Source organism: Papio anubis, chromosome 3 (genome assembly GCF_008728515.1).
Source record: "Papio anubis isolate 15944 chromosome 3, Panubis1.0, whole genome shotgun sequence".
Taxonomy (NCBI): domain Eukaryota; kingdom Metazoa; phylum Chordata; class Mammalia; order Primates; family Cercopithecidae; genus Papio; species Papio anubis.
In genome coordinates this window covers 69,540,367-69,558,561 of record NC_044978.1, presented here as the reverse complement: position 1 = coordinate 69,558,561, position 18,195 = coordinate 69,540,367, and the positions used below count along the sequence as shown (strand labels likewise).

The window sequence follows — 18,195 nt, the reverse complement described above, 5'->3', positions numbered from 1 at the left end:
CCCAGCACTTTGGGAGGCCAAGGTGGGTGGATCACTTGAGGCCAGGAGTTCAAGACCAGCCTGGGCAACATGGCAAAACCCCATCTCTACTAAATATATAAAAATTAGCTGGGCATGGTGGCACACCCCTGTAATCTCAGCTACTGGGGAGGCTGAGGCAGGAGAATCACTTGAACCTGGGAGGCAGAGGCTGCAGCGAGCTGAGATCATGCCACTGTACTCTGACCTGGGTGACAAAGTGAGACACTGTCTCTAAATTAAAAAAAAAGAAAAGAAAAAAAGCGGTTAAATCTTGGACCTCTTATTTGTAGTGTCCAGTATCATACAACATGAAAGCACTAACATTGGAACTTTTGATTATTGCCCAATGTTCAATTAAACAACATCTAATATAAATGTACATACTATTTTACCTATTCTATGGGCTATTTCTAGATATTATGGTATCTCCTCTTTGTGGGAAGACTAGTACTTGCTCTTTCAATTGGCACGTTTTTGTCCAGTTCCCTGCTTCTCCCAAAAAGAGCTTGTAAAGGTGGATGCCTAAAAGTAATTAACATGCTGTATTTTCTGCTTTGTGATATCAAGATTAGGCCAATATTTAAATATGTTTCTAGTACTTCTGATCTGAAAAATAATTACATGTTAAATAATCTAGATCATTGCCCGATTTAAACGTTTTATACCGTGTGCTACAAAGAACAAATTAAAAACTTTCTAAAGAAGGCAAATTTCTACTTTTCTATCCTATTACTCATGATTATGTTTCAGATAAAACTGGGAAATAAAAAGTTTTGTTTCTTCAAAATAAAAAATGAACTAACTGGGAAATTTTAAAAGAAATAACAATAAAAACACTGACAGAATAACGGTTACCTCTGTGGAGGGAAAAAGGTAATGGGATAGAGAAAAGCCGAAAAAGAACCATCAAGCATATGTGTACAATTTCATTAGTTTAAAAAAAGATTTAAAAATTCTAACATTATGTCATATGCTTCAGTTACCTATAAAAATAGATATTTATCACATAAATATCTGTAGCATATGCATGAATGTGTGTGTGTAAGTACATACATGTATATGTATAAACATATAAAACCTTGCTCAATAACTAAACAAGTAAACTATGGAAATTTTTATCACAACTTTCTTTTCTGATGTTTTTGTGATTTCTCTATATTGATGCATGTGGATCTGATTTACTCAGTCTAGTTGCTATACAATAGTATTCCATTATATGAATAATGCATTAATCTCTGGATAGATAGACAGATAGATCAATATAGATATATATACTGATCAAACTTCCTGTAGGTTTGCCTAGATGGTTAGCTTTCGAAGGAAGTTTTAAAAAATCATCTCCATTAACTTTTTTCTAGATTAATTAAATTGTGCTTTGTTTTTATAATTATCTTCAACTTTCTTACTGTTCTTTCCAATTCTCTAGCTAGCTTCTTAGATTAAATGCTTAATTTATTTTTTGTAATGAAGATATTGGGGCTATTAATAACTTCTAGATGTTGTTTTAGCTGCACTTCACAAATTTTGATTTTGTTTTTTTTTCTTATTTTAGTATTTTTGCTGTCATTCACCTATTACATTTTATAGTTTTCTTTGTGACTTATTTTTTTTAAGCCATTAATTTTTTGGGCTTTGTTTTTTTACATCTTCCAAACTGTGACCTTTTAATTACTATTTGTAAGTTAATTTCTAATTTAGTTTCCTCATGATCAGATAACACAGTTTAATGATTATGTTTGTGACTGACAGCATAGTTACTTTTTTTGATACCTTCATATAATATGTAAAGATCAAATCAGTGTATCCGGCATATGCATCACCTTAAATATTTTCCTTTTCCTTATGCTAGAAATATTCAAATTATTCTCTTCCACCTACTTAGAAATGTACAACAGATTATTGTAAACTATAGCCATCCCACTCGTCTAACACTAGCTCTTATTTCTTCTATCAAACAGTGCATTTGTACCGATTAATCAAGTCCTTGTCATCCCACCTCCTACTGCCCTTCTCTGCTTCTGGTAACCACCAATCTACTCTACAATCATGAGATTCACTTTCTACCTCTCATGTATGAGTGAGAACATGCAATTTTTGTCTTTCTGTGCTTGGCTTATTTCTTTAAATATAATGATCTCCTGTTCTATTAATCCTGCAAATGCCAGGATTTCATTCTTTTTATGGCTAAATAAGATTTTATTGTGTATATATACCACATTTTCTTTGTTCATTCATTCCTCTATGGGCATTTAGGCTGTTTCCGTATTTTGGCTATTTTGAATAGGACTGCAATCAACATGGGGGTGTAGATATGTCTTTCATATATTGATTTCCTCTTTGAGAAGACATATATTCAGTAGTGGAACTGATGGATCATATGCTAGCTCTATCTTTAGTTTTCTGAGGAACCTCCATACTGTTCTCCATAGTGGTTGTAAAAATAGTGTACGAGGGTCCCCATTCTCCACATCCTGGCCAGCATCTGTTATTTATAGTCTTTTTGATAAAGGCCATTCTAACAAGGGTGAGAAGCCATCTCACCACGTTTTTTATTTGAATTACTCTGATGATTAGTGATGAGCATTATGTCATATGCCTATTGACCAACTGTATATCTTCTTTGGGAAATTGTCTATTCAGATCTTTTGCTCATTTTTAAATCAGATTAAATGTAAAGGTATCACATGCTCATGGATTGGAAAAATTAATATTGTTAAAATGACAATAGTACCCCAAACAATTTACATGAAATATAAATTGATATAAATATTTATATGAATATTCATATATAAACATATATGACTTTATAGATTTGTATATGAATATTCATATAAATATTTATATGAAAATACCAATGATATTCTTCACAACAATAAAAATGATCCTAAAATATATGGAATCACAAAAGATCCCAGAGTCAAGTCAACCCTGAACAAAAGGAACAAAGCTGAAGCCATCACATTACCTGATTGCAAAATTTACTACAAAGCTCTAGGTACCAAATCAGCATGGCCGTGGCATGCAGACAGACACCTGGATCAACGGAAGAGAACAGGGAACACAGATATAAATCCACACATTTACAGCCTACTCACCTTTGACAAAGGCACCAAGAACATACAATAGGGAAAGGACATAAGTGGTACTGAGAAAACAATAACTATATGCAGAAGCATAAAACTAGACCCTTTTCTCCTACCATACATAAAAATCAAATAAAAAATGGATTAAAGACTTAAATCTAAGACTGAAACTATGAAACTACTGGAAGAAAAGTTAGGGAAAAAACTCCAAGCCACTGATCTGGGCAAGTATTTTTTCAAACACTTCAAAAGCATAAACAAGGCAAAAATAAACAATTGGGATTACATCAAGCTAAAAAGCTTTGGTACAGCAAAGGAAACATTAAAAATGAAGAGACAAATTGAGGCAATAATTAATAGCCTACCAACCAAAAAAAGTCCAGGACCAGATGGATTCACAGCTAAATTCTACCAGAGGTATAAGGAGGAGTTGGTACCATTCCTTCTGAAACTATTCCAATCAATAGAAAAAGAGGGAATCCTCCCTAACTCATTTTATGAGGCCAACATCATCCTGATACCAAAGCCTGGCAGAGACACAACAAAAAAAAGAGAATTTTAGACCAATATCCCTGATGAACATCGATGCAAAAATCCTCAATAAAATACTGGCAAACCAGATTCAACAACACATCAAAAAGCTTATCCACCATGATCAAGTGGGCTTCATCCCTGGGATGCAAGGCTGGTTCAACATTCGCAAATCAATAAACATAATCCAGCATATAAACAGAACCAAAGACAAGAACCACATGATTATCTCAATAGATGCAGAAAAGGCTTTTGACAAAATTCAACAGCCCTTCATGCTAAAAACGCTCAATAAATTCGGTATTGATGGAACGTACCTCAAAATAATAAGAGCTATTTATGACAAACCCACAGCCAATATCATACTGAATGGGCAAAAACTGGAAAAATTCCCTTTGAAAACTGGCACAAGACAGGGATGCCCTCTCTCACCACTCCTATTCAACATAGTGTTGGAAGTTCTAGCCAGGGCAATTAGGCAAGAGAAAGAAATCAGGGGTATTCAGTTAGGAAAAGAAGAAGTCAAATTGTCCCTCTTTGCAGATGACATGATTGTATATTTAGAAAACCCCATTGTCTCAGCCCAAAATCTCCTTAAGCTGATAAGCAACTTCAGCAAAGTCTCAGGATACAAAATTAATGTGCAAAAATCACAAGCATTCTTATACACCAATAACAGACAAACACAGAGCCAAATCATGAATGAACTTCCATTCACAATTGCTTCAAAGAGAATCAAATACCTAGGAATCCAACTTACAAGGGATGTAAAGGACCTCTTCAAGGAGAACTACAAACCACTGCTCAGTGAAATAAAAGAGGACACAAACAAATGGAAGAACATACCATGCTCATGGATAGGAAGAATCAATATCGTGAAAATGGCCATACTGCCCAAGGTAATTTATAGATTCAATGCCATCCCCATCAAGGTACCAATGAGTTTCTTCACAGAATTGGAAAAAACTGCTTTAAAGTTCATATGGAACCAAAAAAGAGCCCGCATCTCCAAGACAATCCTAAGTCAAAAGAACAAAGCTGGAGGCATCACGCTACCTGACTTCAAACTATACTACAAGGCTACAGTAACCAAAACAGCATGGTACTGGTACCAAAACAGAGATATAGACCAATGGAACAGAACAGAGTCCTCAGAAATAATACCACACATCTACAGCCATCTGATCTTTGACAAACCTGAGAAAAACAAGAAATGGGGAAAGGATTCCCTATTTAATAAATGGTGCTGGGAAAATTGGCTAGCCATCAGTAGAAAGCTGAAACTGGATCCTTTCCTTACTCCTTATACGAAAATTAATTCAAGATGGATTAGAGACTTAAATGTTAGACCTAATACCATAAAAATCCTAGAGGAAAACCTAGGTAGTACCATTCAGGACATAGGCATGGGCAAAGACTTCATGTCTAAAACACCAAAAGCAACGGCAGCAAAAGCTAAAATTGACAAATGGGATCTAATTAAACTAAAGAGCTTCTGCACAGCAAAAGAAACTACCATCAGAGTGAACAGGCAACCTACAGAATGGGAGAAAATTTTTGCAATCTACTCATCTGACAAAGGGCTAATATCCAGAACCTACAAAGAACTCCAACAAATTTACAAGAAAAAAACAAACAACCCCATCAAAAAGTGGGCAAAGGATATGAACAGACATTTCTCAAAAGAAGACATTCATACAGCCAACAGACATATGAAAAAATGCTCATCATCACTGGCCATCAGAGAAATGCAAATCAAAACCACAATGAGATACCATCTCACACCAGTTAGAATGGCGATCATTAAAAAGTCAGGAAACAACAGGTGCTGGAGAGGATGTGGAGAAATAGGAACACTTTTACACTGTTGGTGGGATTGTAAACTAGTTCAACCATTATGGAAAACAGTATGGCGATTCCTCAAGGATCTAGAACTAGATGTACCATATGACCCAGCCATCCCATTACTGGGTATATACCCAAAGGATTATAAATTATGCTGCTATAAAGACACATGCACACGTATGTTTATTGCAGCACTATTCACAATAGCAAAGACTTGGAATCAACCCAAATGTCCATCAGTGACAGATTGGATTAAGAAAATGTGGCACATATACACCATGGAATACTATGCAGTCATAAAAAAGGATGAGTTTGCGTCCTTTGTAGGGACATGGATGCAGCTGGAAACCATCATTCTTAGCAAAGTATCACAAGAACAGAAAACCAAACACCGCATGTTCTCACTCATAGGTGGGAACTGAACAATGAGATCACTTGGACTCAGGAAGGGGAACATCACACACCGGGGCCTATCATGGGGAGGGGGGAGGGGGGAGGGATTGCATTGGGAGTTATACCTGATGTAAATGACGAGTTGATGGGTGCAGCAGACCAACATGGCACAAGTATACATATGTAACAAACCTGCACGTTATGCACATGTACCCTACAACTTAAAGTATAATAATAATAAATAAATTAAAAAAAAAAAAAAAAAGAAAAGAACTCCAGAAAAAAAAAAAAAAAATGAAGAGACAACCCACAGAATGGGAGAAAATATTTGCAAATTGTCCATATGACAAATGATTAATAACCAGAGTACATAAGGTACTCAAACAACTCAACTTTAGGGTAGTAACATATTATGAGCATGTGAGAGCTTTCCTATAAAGTATATAATTTCTGAAATATATTTAGATTGATAATATACTTACCTGAATGCAGTTCAACCAGTAAAGGTGAAACTTCTCTGTTTCATGACTATTGTTCTCCAGCTTTTACAATATTATAGTATAAAGTACAAAATATAGAGCATACAAAAAAACCCTAAGAACATTTCTATTAGTGTTCCTTTTATAAAATTATAAAAGGAAATCAAAACATGTTATAGAGTATAAAAAGACATCTTGAATTTATTCATTTATTTATTTATATTTTATTTTTTCAAATTCTGCGTATGACCTTAAGGAGACCATATCCAAAGCATTATTAGAAGAGCAGTTCAGTTGATTAAGATGGGAGCATAAGTGCTTGAGAACAATGAATGGCGGCAGCTGGATCTCCTGCTAATCAAAATGACAACATACTATTTTTAAGCAAACATAAATGGAAAGTAGGACATCTGTAAGAAAACTTAACTCTTTTGGAAGGAAGAAATTTTTGTTTTTTAAGTAATCAAGGACATAAAGTAACATAAACATACAATGTTAATCTGCTAAGAAAGAGAATCTCAGCTATTTGAGTAGTTTACATGAAAAGTAACAAATAATTTTACATCACTTAAAAGCAGACTGAAGACTCCCACATCAATTTGTCATTTTAATAGAGGAAACCATGTTAACATAATATTTTAGCAGTACAGAATTCATGGGGCTTTTTTCTTTTTATCTTATAATTAAACTCATAAAAGCTGAGTTAACATTGCCAAAATTTTAATGGCTTTCATTGCTTTTCTTCAGACTCACTTGGAATTGTTATAAATTAAGACAAATAAAGTTTATATAAGTGGTGTCCAATCTTTTAGCTTTCCTGGGCCACATTGGAAGAAGAAGAATTTTCTCGGGCCACACATAAAATACACTAACACTACGATAGCTGATGAAATAAAAATCAAAGTCACAAACAAAATCTCGTAATGTTTTAAGAAAGTTTACGAATTTGTGTTGGGCCGCTTTCAAAGCCATCCTGGGCTGCATGTGGCCTGCAGGCCGTGGGTTGGACGAGCATGCTTTATATAAACCTTCTAAATTTTCTCTGTCCATACAAGTTTTTTCTTTCACTACCCTCCTTAATTTTCTCAACAATCAGACTCTTTGTTTTAAGATAAAACTACCCTCTTTTCCCACTGATGAATAAAAACACGTTCAAATACTTCGCATACATACTTGGTCTTTTCTGAAACCATTGCTCCCAGGATAACTTCAATGTTCATCTTTAGCCAAAATATCTAATTTCTCATTTACAAAAAGTTTGGAAGTAAGTGAGTACACAAAACAACTACTTATAGCTGTATGCGCCATTTTTACACCTTCTTAAAGTGGAAAAAATGAACATGTTCAAAATTATAATCAAAAGAATAAAATTTTATAACATATGCAAATAATGAGCAAAAATTATGGTCTAATATTTCAGTATTCTGTCTTGCATATAAATTATCCAAACATTCAAAGATTATCCATTAATTTATGTTAGACTAGGTTCATAAACTTAACTAAAAAATGTGGAAATTATGTTTAAGCACACTTACCACTTAACATAATTACTGTTGAATAAAAGGTTTTTCAGAATTATACTTAAATTTAGTTAAAATCTATTTTTTAAATTTTAAAAAATGTTTATAGATTCATGAGGTTCATGTCCTGAGGTACGTATGTATCAGAAAGGAAAGGAAAGGAAAGGGAACAATAATTGCTGAAACAACTGTACAGCAAAGTAAATAATAGAGAAGAGACAACCTACAAAATGGGAGAAAATATTTGCAAACCATGCATATAATAAGGTGTTAATACCCAAAACATATAATAAATCAAACAACTCAAATAACTCAGTAGTAAGAAACAGCCAGATTGAAAATGGGCAAAGGGCCAGGTGTGGTGGTTCACTTCTCTAATCCTAGTACTTTGGGAGGCCGAGGCGGGTGGATCATTTGAGATCAGGAGTTGACCAGCCTGACCAACATGGTGAAATCCCATCTCTACTAAAAATAGAAAAATTAGCTGGGCTTGGTGGCAGGTGCCTGTAATCCCAGCTACTTGGGAGGCTGAGGCAGGAGAATTGATTGAACCCAGAGGCTGAGGTTGCAGTGAGCTGAGATCGTGCCATTGCACTCCAGACTGAGTGACAAGAGCATAACTCTGTCTCAAAAAAAAAAGGGCAAAGAACATAAATAGATAATTTCCAAAAGAAGACATACAAATGGGCAACAGGTATATGAAAAAAATGATCAACATCACTAGTCATCAGCGAAATGGAAATTGAAACCACAATGGCGTATCATCTCACACATGTCAGAATTACTATTATCAAAGAGACAAAAGATAAGTGTTGATGAGGATGTGAAGAATAGGGAACCTTTGTGCACACTATTGATGGGAATATAAATCTGTAGAGCCATTATAGAAAACAGTATGAATGCTCCCCAAAACATTAAAAATGTATCCATGTGATCCACAATCCCACTGCTGGTTATATATCTAAAGGAGATGAAATCGGTATGCTGAAGAGATCTGCACTCCCATGTTCATTACACCATTATTCACAATAGGTGAGATATAAATCAACCAAGTGTCCATAATGGGTAATGAATAAAGAAAATGTGGTATATATACATAATGAAATACTATTCAGCTATAAAAAAGAATGAAATTCTGCCATGCCATTTGCAATAACATAGATGAACCTGCGACACTCTATGTTAAGTGAAACAAACCAGGAACAGCAAGACAAACACCACATTATTTCACTTGTATGTAGAATCTAAAAAAGTCTAAACAAAGAGTAAAATGGTGGTTACCAGCAGTTGACAGGTGGGAGAATTGGGAAAATATTGGTCAAAGTATACCAACTTTCAGTTGGACAGGAGGAAAAAGTTCAAGAGATCTATTGTACAGCATGAAGGTTATAGCTAATAACAATAAATTGTATATGTAAAAATTGCTAAGTGAGTAGATGTTAAGTGTTCTTGCCACATACAAAAAAATGTGTGTGAGGTAATACATAATGTAAAATGGCTCAATTTACCCATTTCACAATATACACATGTAACAGAACATTGTGTTGTACAACATAAATACATAACATTTTTAATTGTCAATTTAAAAAAGCAGTTTAATATCTAATAATATTTTAATATATGTAAAATAGTATTGAATATGTGTAAAACTAAAACATAGCTATGAAGCTTACAAAGAAAACTGGTATAAAATAAGACTGACTGATAAAGCCACAATTATAGAGATGGATCTTAATATACCTTTCTTGAATATTTATAGATAAAGCAGACAAAGAAATTAGGAAGGTTAGATCAAGTAGTTAAAACTCAGTAAGCTTGGTCGAACAGGCATGTAGAGTACCCAACAGATAGGGAGCACGTTCATTTCCGGGATACCTGTATCAGTTCTTACAGCAGTTGTCAACAATTAAAATGTGACATATTGGCAAAATGCAATAAAATTATCTCCCTACAGCATATATATTTGGGAAACCGAAAACTACACTTCTAAACCAGTCTCAAGTGAAAGAATACATTAAAAAAGTCAGAATATACATAGAAAACAGGAGATCGAGACCATCCTGGCTAACACGGTGAAACCCTGTGTCTGCTAAAAATACAAAAAACTAGCCGGGCGTGGTGGCGGGCGCCTGTAGTCCCAGCTACTCGGGAGGCTGAGACAGGAGTATGGCGTGAATCCCGGAGGCGGAGCTTGCAGTGAGCCGAGATCGCGCCACTGCACTCCAGCTTGGGCGATGAGCAAGACTCCATCTCAAAAAAAAAAAAAAAAAAAAAAAGAAAGAAAAAGAATATACATAGAAAAAAATGATGAAAATTCCATATCTCAACACTTGTGCAATGGTGCTCAAATAGTACTAGAGAAAGAGTTACAACATGTTTTGCATATAGTATGCATCTACTAGAAACAAAAAAAGAATGAAAGTGTGTGACCTAAGTATGCAATATAAGAAAATAGAACACTTTGGGAGGCCGAGACGGGTGGATCACGAGGTCAGGAGATCGAGACCATTCTGGCTAGCACGGTGAAACCCCGTCTCTACTAAAAAATACAAAAAACTAGCCGGGCGAGGTGGCGGGCGCCTGTAGTCCCAGCTACTCGGGAGGCCGAGACAGGAGAATGGCGTAAACCTGGGAGGCGGAGCTTGCAGTGAGCTGAGATCCGGCCACTGCACTCCAGCCTGGGCGACAGAGCGAGACTCCGTCTCAAAAAAAAAAAAAAAAAAAAAAGAAAATAGAAAAAAGCAACTGTGTACACAAGGAAAGTCGAATGAAGGAAATGATCAAATTAAGAACAAAAATTAATGTAGGCCGATTTTACTTACAAACATTAGAAACAAAAATGCTGTATGAAATGTCAAAACAAATCAAGGAATATATACATTTCAAAATGTGAGATACTAAGTGTCAGCGGGGATATGGAACAACTGCTTTTATACACTGCTGAGCTGCTAGAATGAGAAATTGTTAAAACCCACTTTGAAAATCTCTTAGCAAATTTTAATAAATTCATAAATTGGGAAATATATCCAAATGAAAGAATATCTCAGTATTACATTTAAGAATGTTCTAATAATTCACAAACACCTCAATTCCTCCTCGCATTTTTCTGAACTGAAACTTTTTATTTACAAGAACAAACATTTACTGAGTGTCAATAATTAGTGAGGAATAGTCTAACAGGCTGGAAAGACACAATTATGTACAAGACAGGGGTTGTGCCATAAAGGGATTCATGGACAACTTCAAGGACAGACCTGGAACTACTAATAGATGAGAACATGGAAGTACCATAGGTATTTACAAAATAATATGATGAAAAATAAATTGGATATAAAGATTAATTCTGCTCAAAGAGGTGTGGACAGAAGTTGCACAGAAAATACTCCCCAGATGTGGTGATATTTAAGTATGACCTTGTAGGATGAATACGAGTTTTCCTTGCACACAGCTTCCGGGGAGGGGTGAAGATAGAATTTTAAATAGCATCAACAACTTGAAGAAAGTTTTGAAGATAAGAAAGTGCATGGTATGTTTGAAGGGTTTGTGTAGTGACGAAAGAAGAAGCTGAGAAATTAGCCAGGCACAGTGGTGTGCGCTTATAACCTCAGCCGTTGTGGAGGCTGAGGTGGCCCTCTCACTTGAGCTGGGAGTTTGAGACCAGCGTGGACAGCAGCAGAGCAAGACCCCTGTCTCATATCTATATATACATGGCTAATTGAATGATATGGATGATAATAGAAGGAGTAAAATAGCTACGGCGAAATTACCAGTACATCAAATTGTTTTAAATCCGCTGCTGAAAGAAATGATAACTCATTTGCAAAAGAATGTCATGTGACTACTTGACATTCTAGAGTCAACATATATTACTAACAGCTTAAACATCCCAAGAAATTCCTACTGTTTTAATTCAAAAGATTTAGGTCATTTTAAAAAAGATAATTTTGGTGAAGATAAAATAGAAAAGTCTGAAATGCTGTGTGTGTGTATGTTTTTCTTTTTTAAATATGTGTTACCATTTTGGACATTCACTGAATGAGAGTGTATTTCTCTACTGATATTTTTTAAAGAGGTAGCCAACCCTACCTGTTGGCTGCTAAAACAAGTAACATGCATTTTATAATGAAAAGAATTGTACTATTTTCTTAGTCCTGTGTTTAATATGCTTAAACACATACAAAAGCCTAATTTAATAGAGCTAATAAGCTTAATATTTTTAATTTTTTATTTAAATCATATATTAGGGTAATTTGGGTTACATACAACAGATATCCACTTGGGTTTCTTAAACCAAAAAAGGGAATTTGCAATAAGGATATTCAGGTATGGTGGAATTCCAGGGATACTTCATCAAGCCCTAGGAAGAGTAAAAATAACAATAGCTCCAGGGACTTCAGAAATAAGAGCCTTGTGTCTTCTCAGTTCCATTCTCAGGAATCTAATTCACTGTTGGATCCATCAGCCTTGGCTAGCCTAGCAGGGCCATAGAGAAGAGCAGCAAGTTACAGCAGTCGGGGGCTACTTTGTACTGGATCAATATATCCATGAGAAAATATGAATTTTACGCATGTTTCTTCCTCTGAATAGAGGTTCCAAAGAATTAAAACATTTTGTTTTATACACAGGTGAATGAGTGAGTCTAAAGATCTTGCATTCTTTTTATCTCACTGAACTTATATATCCTCTTTATCCTAACACTTGGCTATAAAGAAAAGGTGTGTAAAAATGACACAGGCCAAGTTCAAACATTTTCTTTATGTTTTGTTTGGGAAAATATCTGACATAATGTTTGTCAGAGGCAAAATGTAACAGTTGCCAGGGAACTACAGTCAGTGGCTATAAAAAGATTAAGATAGGTCCTGTACTAAATGTTACCCTTAGCAAGAAAATCCAGCTAAAGAATGGCGAATGAGATGGATGTTCCACCCTTATCTGCAAGGGATACGGTGAAGAGGCATTCAGTTTGCAGAAATCAAACAGTCCCTGATTAAGTTTGAGTGTAGACTTTCTCTTTGGTTGTGCTAAGAAAAGGAGATGGATTTGAGTCATGGGTCATGGACTTTGCACTTCCCTCGGCTAAGGGAAAAAAAAAAAAAAAAAAAAGCTTGAAGAAGCTCAGGAAAGAGCCCAAATTTCACATATGTGCAACTGGCCTGAAGCACTGGAGTGGGTCCCAACCCTAAAGAGTGCTGTAAGGTTACAGGGATCATGTTACCTGAGGTCTCTGGAAAAGCCCTGAAAAGAGAACATTGTGGTTCATAACACAGGCCAACAGCAGGTCACGCTGAGGGCTTATTACATCCCAGACAATTCACTGACAATTCTCTCGCTTTATTTTAATTAATCTTCAAAATAACCTGAGATAAGCATTATTCTTTCCTACAGTTTACAGTTGAAAAAAAATGAGGCTTAGAGAAATCAAGCAGTTTGCTCCAGTAAATGAGAGTCGGAATCTGAATCTAGGGCTCGTGCTTTTAAGGGCCATGCTCTCGTGACCACACAGACATCCTTCCCTTCTTAAGAAAGCACCAGATGTCCTTGGAAATTTATGCCTTTAAACGTTGGCTCTGGAAAGTAGTGAGAGACTGACAAATGGCCCCACATGAGACCCAAGTCTTTGAACCACGTGAATTTACTCTAATACTCTCTATAAACAGATGTCAGCATAAAGAATTTAAGAGGAAAACCAGTCGCTCCATTGTTAAAAGTTTACCCTAAAGTATACAAAGCGATGACAGTTTCTCAGGCAGCACCATACCTTAGTAAAGCACTAACTTTGTGCCATATTAAAGATATGTCAGTTTTACTGGGGTTATGAATTTGATTATTTTTAAATGGTTGGCAATTTAGAAGGTCATATTTGCCAACCCCTTAAGGCTTTTCTTGCAACTATAAGAAAGGGTACTCCTCACTTTTGCCAGTGTGACTACTTCTCTATTGTATACGCATCCAAAACAGGGTTGCAGCTCTATGTTCTCATTTCTATGTTTATATATTAGAATTAGCAAGGATATTTACTATTGTTATGAGCAAGCATGACAAAATTTTTCATTATAATTATGTATAATTAACTTTTAACATTTATATAGGTATATAATTTGTATGTTGTAGTTCATAATTATAGAAATAATATAATGAATTATTAATTATAATTAATAAATTTAGTAACAGTAATTAGTATCTTGTAGAACCATAAATTCCCATATCATATTTTTTTTCTTTTACACATTTTTTTGTTTCCTAATTTGTATACTGATTATTTATGTATCTCCTCAACTATATTATAGGAACTATTAGGTAAGGACTGCAACCTTATTGTAGTCCTAGTTTTTGTACCACAGTGGTATTTATCCTAGTTATGCTGAGGAGTTGGTGGTCTTTAAATTTGATACCTAAGTGCAGTACATTTAAAATAATTTTGAGATACATATCTGAATTTCTCTATCATAGCAATACCTTCTATTGTTTGAAGGTATTGCTCAATATCTTCTTTCTTCCAGGGCTTTATAAATTGCTTCAGAGAAGGATTTTCAAAACTAGACATCGTATACCTCTTCCATAATTTTTGCCAAATAAGTCACTTGTACTATTATCTAATTGAGTAATATTTTCTTTAAATAAATTCAGAGCCTTACCTAGAATGCTATCTACAACGAAACTGTGGAAAACTTGCAAGTGGATATCTTGCCTTAAATAAGTCTTGGTCAAAAGCAACACACTGAAAACAAAATTCTAGCTTTATATTCTTACCTGCCCTTAACTGAACTGAGGGGAGAGAGAGAGAGAGTAGAAATTATTAGAGAAACATGAAATACACACTGGTACTAATATGGGACTTTATCCTTCACATAATTAGATTAATTGGAGGAAAGTTTTAAAGGATGCAACTTTTTAAATGATCTAACGTGCGCTGCTTAGTATCATTTTGCTTACTATCTCTAATCATTGCTTACAGCCATGACCCACATTGGGAAGCATGCCTTATCCCATGACCCCCAAACAGAATACACATCAGACCTGAGTTTATATCGCCTCTTCTTAACTGTTTGATCTTTGGCAAGATACCTGAATTCCTTTAAGTCTTGATTCTTCATCGTCAAAGAGGGATGATAATATTTACATTTCAAGATCACTTCGAGAATTTATGAGATAATAATCACACCGTGTCTATTCCTGTGCCTGGAATTTATTAAAAAACATGAAGACCTACTATATGCCAGTCACTCTCCTTGGTACTCAGGGTACAGAGGAGCACATGACCAACAAGAATTCTGCTTTTAGCTTCTTTTGAGGGAAAATCAACTACGAACATCTCAATAAACAAGCAAAGTCACTTCGGGTGTGATAAAACGCTCTGAAGTAAATAAAACCAGTTGATATGAAAGAAAGTGACTGGTATTCAAGAAATACTCATTTCCATCCTGACTCTTGCCCCTACATGATTGATATTTAGTACACGGGAAAAAATGGAGACTGTGTTAAGAATATGCTTGCTTATATATGTCAGGCAGGTACAAACAGTGAGTGTAACAATGGCAGTTAAAATCATATCTAAATACATGGCCCTAATTTTAAGCTTCTGGATTAAGAAATTTAAGATCTTCTTTCTGAAGTTATTTTCTGTAGAATGTCTGATCTTCTCTTAGAAAACATTTAATTGTTCATGTCATGCAAATTAAATACAGCTGAAGGTTTATCACCTACTTTTGTCATGGCTGTGTGTGTGTGTGTGTGTGTGTGTGTGTTTAATCTCTAGAAGTTATTTTATTATGTTTGATGGGTTTGACTTAGGAGAGTTGAGAAAATTTTTTCACATAATTAGAGCCCCTAACATTCTTTTGGAAAAATAACTAATAATTTAAAAATTACCCATATTTTTATTTCTACACAGATTAATTTCCTAGAGCAAATTTTTTTTTTGACAAAACTTCTAAAAATCTGCAATATAAGAAATAGTAAGCCACTCCTTTTAAACTGAATTACACTGAACCTTCTATATGCTGTATAGAAGCAGGAACTGATTGCTGAATTCAGAAAAGAGTCCTTTAATGGGCAACGCTCAGAGGTCAGGGTGTAGGTGATGACAGAATGGGTAACTGAGATGGAATAATTTGCTTTCGCACCTGAGACAAAGGATGGAGTTATTTAGATAAAGAGAAACAAGTTCGGGGATGCCAAAGACCTATTATTTGACCTGTGGAAGATAAATGAATCGATTTGAGGCATTACACACTAATTTTGGAGGGCCAGGAAAGTAGTTCTTCTAATTTCTTTATTACTTAGCCACTCTAGTCATTTGCAATGATTTTGAGTTTTGTTGCTTTGTTAGCATTCCTCTGATGTCTAAATGGCATAATTATTGGAATTAAGATTTTGAAGAATCAATTAGAAGAGTCTCTAGTTGGATACTCAATTAACAACTATTGCCAAGGCAGCTACTCAGCTCTCACTGTCTTTCATCTCAGCCATAATTGAATCCTGCTTTTCTCAAATAACAATGAACCTTTTGATCTCTGTGAAGAAGGAAAGATCAAGCTGATCCTCAGAATCCACAAATGAATGTCTTTCATCCCCCAAACCTTCTTCAAAGATGCAGTTAAATTTGAGTTGCAGTTATGTTTTCAGTATAATTACCAGGCACAAAAGAAAATTACTTCCTTTATTATCATAACTAAAAAAAACCATTTCTTTCTTCTTCCAGTTTTTTTTAATGTTACATTTAAAATCAGTAGTTTCATGTAAATTTTACTTTTTCTCTGGCAACTTACAATAAAAGCCTTTCAAAGTGATTTCACATTTTTTTTTCTTTTTTTTCTGTCAGAACTTTTACCTCTAAAACAAGTAGTTCAGTGCCACTGGCCACTAATTTGCTTCAGAAACATAATGTTTTCTGCTCTCCAGAACAGCAATTATGAATGCTTAACAGACCAGATGATGTAGTTCTTGTTCTGACCCCAATGTTTACTATTTGTTCTTTAGCAAGTGAAATTTGAGTTCTGAACTCCCAGTTTCATATCTGTAAAACAACAATATTTTGTCCATAATGTTATTTGAAAGGAGAATCAAATGTAAATGCACATGTGCTGCTTTTTAAACATTGCAATAAACTCTACAGTGTAAGTTTTATTACAATAAAACTTTTTATTATCATAGCTCTAAAAGAACTCAAGCAGCATGCAAGGGTTCATAAAGAGCTGCAATGGTTGACTTCATTTTTTTTTTTTTCAGTTTCAAATTTTATTTCATTAACTTAAAAGGTGGACAAAATGTTTATTTTAAATCGAATTGAAATTTATCTGAAACAAGTAACTCATTTCAAGTAACTTATTTTACAGTCCATTGTCCACTTAAAAATATTCTTTCTTCCAAAAAAACTGCATTGAAAGACAAAAAAAATTCTTTTATACACCATAAAAGCGAGATGCAAACTTCTGATGTAAATTTGTTTCACTAACAACTCCGATGATAAAGATGAGAGGCACAAGCATTCGCAGTTCAGTTAAATGATGCAAACAAAAAGCTTCTGTTTCCCTCTGATATAAATTAGAAGTCTCCATTCATGTCTCTTACAGTAGTACCACATACTTGATGCTGATACTAGGTTACTTCTTTTTCTTTCCTTTCCCTTTTTTACTTCCCTCTCCTTGTTGAAGACTTTGGTCAGCACCTCCTGCTTTTTGTGTCCTTGTTTTTAGTTTAGGTATCGTTTCTGCTGCATACAACATTACTGACTTACGTGATGGGAACTGCACAAGGCAGTGGCTGCCATCTTCCTGTTTGAGCTGGACCCGGACTCTGCCTCTGTATTAGACATCACGATTCCATTCTGTAGAGTGCATTTTATTTTTCTCAAGAAATACGTTAAGTCCAACTGCTGAACATACATCTTGAATCTCTGTAGCTGTAGGATTTTCAACAGCCTTACTTATGGGGATTCGCCTTCCCTCTGCGATGGTCTTCTTATTATTTAAATAAGCAGGATAGATACAAATAAACCTGTCCTGATTGGCTGGGGACCGCGCGGCAGCGCAAGCCATCTTCACAGGAGTCTAAACAACAGCCCAGGAGCCGTAGGTAGGAACCCGGGAGGAACCCGGCTCCAAGTTTCCGAGATAGCCCGCCAACTTCATTTTTTTATTGCTCACTTTGTGCGGCCACTTACAATTGTATGGGCAATTGGCATTTTGAGAGCCTGAATTTAGTGCTGAAAGCCTCAGTTCTGCTTAAAACAAATCCGTCGAGAGGAACACTGAGATTCCAGAGGTAGGAATTTGGACAGATCCAGATCTACCCTTACTCATTACTCTGTTAGGCTTGATGTAT

At 35.2% G+C, this 18,195-nt stretch overlaps 1 pseudogene across 1 annotated transcript; it reads right to left on the bottom strand.

The window, feature by feature from the left end:
- Positions 1 to 17,084: 17,084 nt before the first annotated feature.
- On the bottom strand, positions 17,085 to 17,964 carry LOC101022084 (annotated as a pseudogene). The gene has a single exon (XR_160841.5). The product of XR_160841.5 is annotated as a signal recognition particle 19 kDa protein pseudogene (transcript).
- Between the last annotated feature and the right edge of the window lie 231 nt (positions 17,965 to 18,195).